This window comes from Sinocyclocheilus anshuiensis, unplaced genomic scaffold (genome assembly GCF_001515605.1).
Source record: "Sinocyclocheilus anshuiensis isolate Anshui unplaced genomic scaffold, SAMN03320099.WGS_v1.1 scaffold857, whole genome shotgun sequence".
Taxonomy (NCBI): Eukaryota; Metazoa; Chordata; class Actinopteri; order Cypriniformes; family Cyprinidae; genus Sinocyclocheilus; species Sinocyclocheilus anshuiensis.
In genome coordinates, this window is record NW_015558583.1 from 60,275 (window position 1) to 67,340 (window position 7,066).

Here is a 7,066-nt window from a genome sequence, read left to right on the forward strand (position 1 = left end):
CATTAAATAATCGGATATAAATTTAAACCGAGTCAAATTTTCAAAGCTATATTTGCATTTTCTGTTCATTCATGGTGTAGTCGTAGAATGTGAAAAATGATAATACTAAATTGTATAAAATTCAAAAACGTGTTTGCTAATCAGCGTTATAGGCTACGTGCATTAAATAATCTGATATAAGGTTATCCGAAGCCAAATATAGGTAAAGCTATTTGCATATTCCTTCGAAGTCAAGTCATAAACTGTAAAAAATAATACTACTAAATTGTATAAAATCCAAAAATGTGTTTGCTTATGTGATTTTCGTAGCTTATTGTTTGATTTTCCCATGCATAAATAAAAGGAAATTAATGTTCACGTCCTCACAGGAACTCAAAATAACTGCGTGGGATGAAGCGATATACAGAAGTGGCTTTCAATCTCTTCACTCTCATCAATTGCAATTTCGCTGAAACTGTATTGAAACTGTTTGAGTAAAAATGTGGGCGTTCAACTCAAATGACATTCACTTATTTTCATTCACCTACAATCTGACAGAGTGTTCGAATGTAGCAACTCTCCACCATGAAACTGATTTTTCTTATAAGGTGTCTTCAGGCTTTATAAAGGTCAGGGTCCTGTCGGATACTCTACATCTAAGGATGCACTTACTCTTACATTGAGGACGCGAAGAGCAGCGCTCTAGAGATCGGGGGAGGAGTCACAACACGATCACCTAGTAACCAGTAACGTAAACTGACCAGAAGGGTCGTAAATACGAAACCCGATCTGAGAAGTCGGATCTTTTGTGCAGCTGCTTCAACGCTCGCAGACTGAACTTGTCTCGAGATTGAGAAGACAACCCTTGCGAATTTTAAAGGAATAAAGAAAAAGCAATACGCAACATATGGACAACGTGGAAAAGCGTCGATTCGCGCGGCTGGTAGCAAGAGACAGGAGTTCATAAATAGACAACGGAAGCTTCCTCGAGCCACTGGAATAAACCCGCAATTTCACACATTTTTATTTGGTAGGTTTTGGCATTTGCATGTTATCATTTGATATAATAATTTTCATATTTGCAACGTTTTCTACAATGACATTTTAATGAAACGTAAGAACTTATGCATCGCGACGGCGAAAGTAACTAACGTTACTTCTAGTAAAGCGAATGCATCGAGAAAGTTTTCTCCTTTTGACTGGAGATAATGGATCACAAATTGCTCAAGCATGTTTATTATTATTATTATTATTATTACAATGAACATTCAGATATATAGTGTTATTCTTATAGACCACCAGCGGCGAAAAATTATTAGATAAACAACATACTTTTTGTTAACTGGTTTTGTGTTTTTGTACCTTAAAGTACATCACATACACACGTTTGTCGTTAATTTGCGCTGACAAACAAGTCAGAAAAAGTTCCTGAGTGCATTACTTTACTTTGTCTCGTTCCTCTTTTTTTACCTGCGGTTATGCTCTAGTTTGTAAACAATATGTGTCTTCACAGACCTCACGCGATTAAAGCGTGCGCGTCCCTGATTGTGGTCAAGCTGGTCATATTATGTTCTTTTGTATTACGTTCAGACGTCTCAAGTGAGGATCATGGTAATATCTAACGTTACAAAGTTAATAACTGAGCTACACAGCACGAAAATACTCGGGTGGTTGAAGCGGAGCTTTCAAACAAAGCGCAAGTCAAGTTTCTCTGATGAGCTGTTTCGCGTTCTGATAAGTTCTGGAAGCCTGTATAGCTGAGTAAGAAAACATAATTTATTATATTACCAAACAGTCACTACAGAAGTGGATGAAACATCAGATGTGTGGTCCAGGTTTTTCCTGTGTTTTTAGGACAGAGTTTTGTTAAAGAGATAAAAAAAAGCCTGTCTGTCTTTCATCTCTGGTACAAAGAAGGATATGTTTGTCTTTCATAGAGTTATAGTAGGCTAACTAGTATTCCATATGTGTATGGTGACTGCATCTTTTTAATAAATAGCTTAATTTTAGTTTGTCTTAACAAAAATCTACCCTATTCCGTTAGAATACTAGCAATACGGTGCATGATCCGAATGGACAACTTTCATTATGCTTTTACTGTGTTGTGTTGTTTTGTCTTGATAACCCTTGGTGGTTCCTATCCATTTTCATTGCATGGAGGTGAGCAGCAGTGTTGGGGAAAGTTACTTTTAAAAGTAATGCATTACAATATTGCGTTACTCCATAAAAAAGTAACTAATTACGTTACTTAGTTACTTTTTATGGTAAGTAATGCGTTACGTTACTTTTGCGTTACTTTTTAAATCTGGACAGGGCTTGCTTGTTTGTTTTTAAAATAAAAAAAGTTCTATTTTTGGCAAATATAAAAGCCTTTTCACACCAAAAGTGAAATGAATAAGCCTCAGGCTGAAGGGAAAGTAAATTTACGTCCGTACAGTAGAATGCAGAAGAAGACATTTCAACACACTTCAGCAATAAAAAAAGACACACAAATGTTTGTCTAGAGTAATTTTTGCTTATTAGTACGGTTGAACTGGATCATCGAAGGTCAGAAGCAAATACATTGGTTAATAGAATGGGATTAAATACATAAAGGATATTTGTGTTGTTTAATATTTAAATATTGCAGGTTCGCGTCATATTCTGAGTTACATTATTTTTATTCATTTTGAGGAATACTGAATCGGTGTTGTTGTTTTTTTGTGAGTGAGATGAATTAATGCATATTCATATTTATTTTAGAACTACAGTAACATCTTCTGATTTCTCTCAACATGGGGACAGGAGAGCTGTCAATCAATACATTGGGAAAAAAAAAGTAACTTGCGTTACTTATTTGAAAAAGTAACTCAGATATTCTCTTGTAAATTAAAAAGTAATGCGTTACTTTACTAGTTACTTGAAAAAAGTAATCGGATTACGTAACTTGCGTTACTTGTAATGCGTTACCCCCAACACTGGTGAGCAGTATTAATATTTGTCGCAACTTTTGTGTGTTAGACAGAAATTGTATACCTTATGAGTATATGTTTGTCTTTCATAGTTATAGTAGGCTAACTAGTATTCCATATGTGGATGGTGACTGCATCTTTTTAATAAATAACTTAATTTTAGTTTGTCTTTCACAAAACTCTACCCTATTCCTTTAGAATACTAGCAATACGGTGCATGATCCGAATAGACAACTTTCATTATGCTTTTACTGTGTTGTTTTGTCTTTTTGTCTTGATAACCCTTGGTGCTTCCTATCCATTTTCATTGCATGGAGGTGAGCAGTATTAATATTTGTCACAACTTTTGTGTGTTATACAGAGATTCTAAATGTTGACAGAGCTTTATTTTTTTAAATATTTTTTTTGGTGAACTGTCCCTTTAAGTGTGGTTCATGTACGTCATCACCACAATTGCTTTCACACAGTACAGCCATCAGTCATAACAGTGTAAAGTGCAAGCTGACATCTGCCCCCCTCACATTTGCGCTTGGTTCCTGTTCTGTATGGCATCGTACACGCACAGCATGGATAATTTATAGCTCTTTATCTGGTTGGGTTAGTGACTGTTGTACTCACAGCTTAAAGGCACAGCCATGTCGTGTGATCAAACATTATTGAATTGAACAGTCAATAACTGTGACAACTGTGGTTTTTCATTCTCAGTACCACAGAGAAATGCTACTTAAAGCAGCATGCAACACAATGAATGGCCCAGCACACATCGTTTAAGCATTTAAGAGAGCTGCTCTTTTGAGGACATTAACGTTTAATTTACACCTACTTATGTCTTCAGATCGAGGTTATGTTGGACCCTTTTACATTTTGAATTAGTCAGGGTTGACTTATTTTAGTACTGAAGTGAGTGAGATGCTAATGATATACTTTTGACACATTTTAGTAAGTATAAAAAGTGTTGGTTCTTGTGTTTTCTTATGACTTTTTGGAGTCCTGTCGATTGAAATTGACCAATTTGGTGAGAGAGTAGAGAAAAGTTTGCATAGTGTGATGGGGCTCATTGGAATTCTCGAACATCATTGTTTAAATTCATTTGTGAAGGGTAAATGTTGAAAATTTTTAATTAGAAACTGGATTTGTTTCAGTGTTGGAGCCCAGGTTTATTGTGAAGCTTTGAAACTGGTGTTGATGAATCATCTTGAAAGCCGTCACCATCTGCCAGACGTTTTCCAGGTTTGTTTACCCCTCGTTCGTGTGCCTTATCCCTTCAGCAGAAGTTTTGCACTTCATACAAAGGCTTAAAAGTTGTGAGCAGCGAGAGCGTTGTGTCTTTTTCTGTATGCAAAACATGTCTGGCGAGAAGACTGTTTAGTTATCTGAGCTCTCTCTCCATGATGAGGTGTGTTTTTTTGGACCTTTCCCCTGCTCGTAAAGTGCTGAGGGAGATGCAGAAAATCACATCAGCCTCAAAAATTCCCATGAAAAACCATCAGCATACAACGTGACGTTTTCATGCTAATAATTTGGCTGCATAATTGTGGAAGTTTGATTTCCACTACTATTGCTTTTTTATGCCATTTTTTACCATTTCTTTTTCCATTTTGCTGATTGTCTCACTTTTTTTTCTTCTTTTTTTTTGTATATTCATTATTAAAAAGTACAAAAATATAATGTTTTGTAATGTGGCAAGACTTCCTGCAGATTACAGTAATTATGTTAATTATCAAAGCTGCCATAAGCATTGGGATTTTAATACAGCGTGTCCATTTATTTCAAAATAATCAGATAAAATAAAATAATCAGTATTTATTAACCTTTGGGTAAAGGAAAAAAGAAAAGTCTATGTATACTTTGAAGAATGTTGATAACCAAACAGTTGATGGTAGCTACTGACTTCCAAAGTATGAAAAAAAAATACTATAGAAGTCAATGGCTACCATCACTATCCCTTTAAGTCCTTAAAAAGTCTTAAATCAGAGCAGAAAGTTTAAAAGTTTTAAAGTCACGACATTAAGTGTTGCATTCACTGCAAAAAATTATTAATGTCTTTCTTAGTATTTTTGTTTTCCAATACAAATATCTAAATATCCTTACATAAAGACATACATTTACTTGAGTAAACTTGCAAATGTAAAATAATAGTCTCAAAAAAATTGAACAAAATATAGTTTATGCTTAAAACAAGAACATATATGTCAATGGGGTATTAAAACTTGTTTTCCCATTTAATTAAATAGTTTGACAGACATTTGTTACTTCATTTTGATCATTTCCGCAGAAACAAGATGATCTTTTATGTAATTAAATGTTGCTTATCAAGTAAATGTATCTTGGTTTAAGAGTTTTTTTTGTTAGTTTTTTGTGTATGTGAAATTATTTTTAGTAATGTAGATGGCTTGATAATATTGCTAATACAACACACAATCAATTGTTCCCTTCAAATTATTCCTTACATTTTCTTTACTTAGTCTTAAAATGGTCTTAAATTTACCTGCAAACCTGACATTGCTGTGCCACCATTTTAATGAGTTTTTCCCCTACTTAATTTTCCCCAATTATTGTGTTATCAGTCGTTTCAGATAAACCAGACCTAATTGAGACGTAAAAACAAAACAAACTGTGGTTGAGTGCATTAAACGCTGGTCTCTTCCTGTCTAAGTGGGTTCCTCTTTACCGGAATAAGTTGCAAAGTGGACCAGACTACTTAAGACTACCAGTACAATATGCCACACATTGTTTAACATATACAAACACATTTATTAGGTATGAAAGATTTTGTGTACAAAGCATTTTACTATCATTAAAATAGCTTTACCCTTCGCTATCCAGTATTTAGTCAAATACTATATTCAAAGTATGCAGGTAGCCTTGTTTGAAACAGTCTTTTGAGTTCAAGTTACTGATGTAATCACTGAGTCATATCTAGTTTGACTCGGACACATTTGCGTAGCCCGATCATGTCTGGATTATCTGCTGCACCTGCAAATGGACTATTATTCTTCTCATTGTATACCCCCCTATCCCCCCCGCCGCCGCTTGCTCACTCGCTTTTTTTATTTTATTTTATTATTTTTTTTAAAAGAGTATTTTAGTAAATTTCACTGAAGCCACTTATTGTAATATATGCTGTGTGTCGGATTGTTTTATTGAATGCAAAATGATTTTTTTTTTTTTAGGGATGCACCGATACCACTTTTTCCAGTACTCGCCCGATACCGATACTTTTATCCGATACCACTTTTTCCAGTACTCGCCTGATACGATACTTTTATTTTTGGTACTTGCCGATACAGAGTACCGATAACGATATTTTTATTACATTTATACATTTTTTAAATATTGGGTACAGAAACCAAAGGAGTATGTATAATGTTAGTTGGTTAACTTCATTTATCAAATAGATACAGTCAAACCTTTTATTCAGACACCTTCAACATTTCTCACATTATCACAGTTTATTCGCTATAGTTTAAAAATGGTAATAAAATATGACAAGAACTCTGTTAAACTGTGTCAGAACAAATTCGGCTTGATAATGTTAGATAACTTTGATAGAAAGGTATGTAATGGATTACAATCAACCAAAAATTATTCAGACAGTATGACAATATTTACACAACTATCAATACTTAGTCGGGCAACCTTTAGCCTTAATGACAGCCTGTAGTCTACTGGGCGTGCTGTCACCCAGCTTCATGGAAACCTGAACTTCATTTATTTTTCCCAAACTCGGTCTGAATAATTTTTGGTCCCAAATTTGTATCAGTTTTACTGGTTTTTGTTACTTTAACTTTTTTTGCTCTCTGGTAAATCATCTTTAATCTAATAGCATTAGAGCTGCTCCATTGCAGCGGCTTAGTTCTGTAATCACGCGCTTTGCTGACCACGCGCTCAATCCACTCAGCGTGCTTTGCTTATCAGCTCGCGCCCATCAGCTATACAGTCAATACTGAACGTTTAACATTATATTCATTGCATACATATACTTCGTAGACATCCTTAATCTCTTATAACTCCATTCTGCTGTCTGTTGTTCTGTTGTCGGTGTTTCTTTGTCTGAATATGGCACTGATCACATGCTGTGAGGTATCGGCGTTTGGTATCGGGGCATTTTAACGAGTACGAGTACGAGTACAGGA

General features: G+C 34.9%; 1 protein-coding gene across 1 annotated transcript in view; it reads left to right on the forward strand.

The window, feature by feature from the left end:
• The first annotated feature begins 736 nt into the window (after positions 1–736).
• Positions 737–7,066, forward strand: part of LOC107679841 (deleted in autism protein 1 homolog) — a 28,683-nt gene continuing 22,353 nt past the window's right edge. The window contains exon 1 of the mRNA XM_016475536.1: positions 737–1,009. The gene's annotated coding sequence lies outside the window, so the exon portion shown is untranslated. The remainder of the gene's footprint in view (positions 1,010–7,066) is intronic.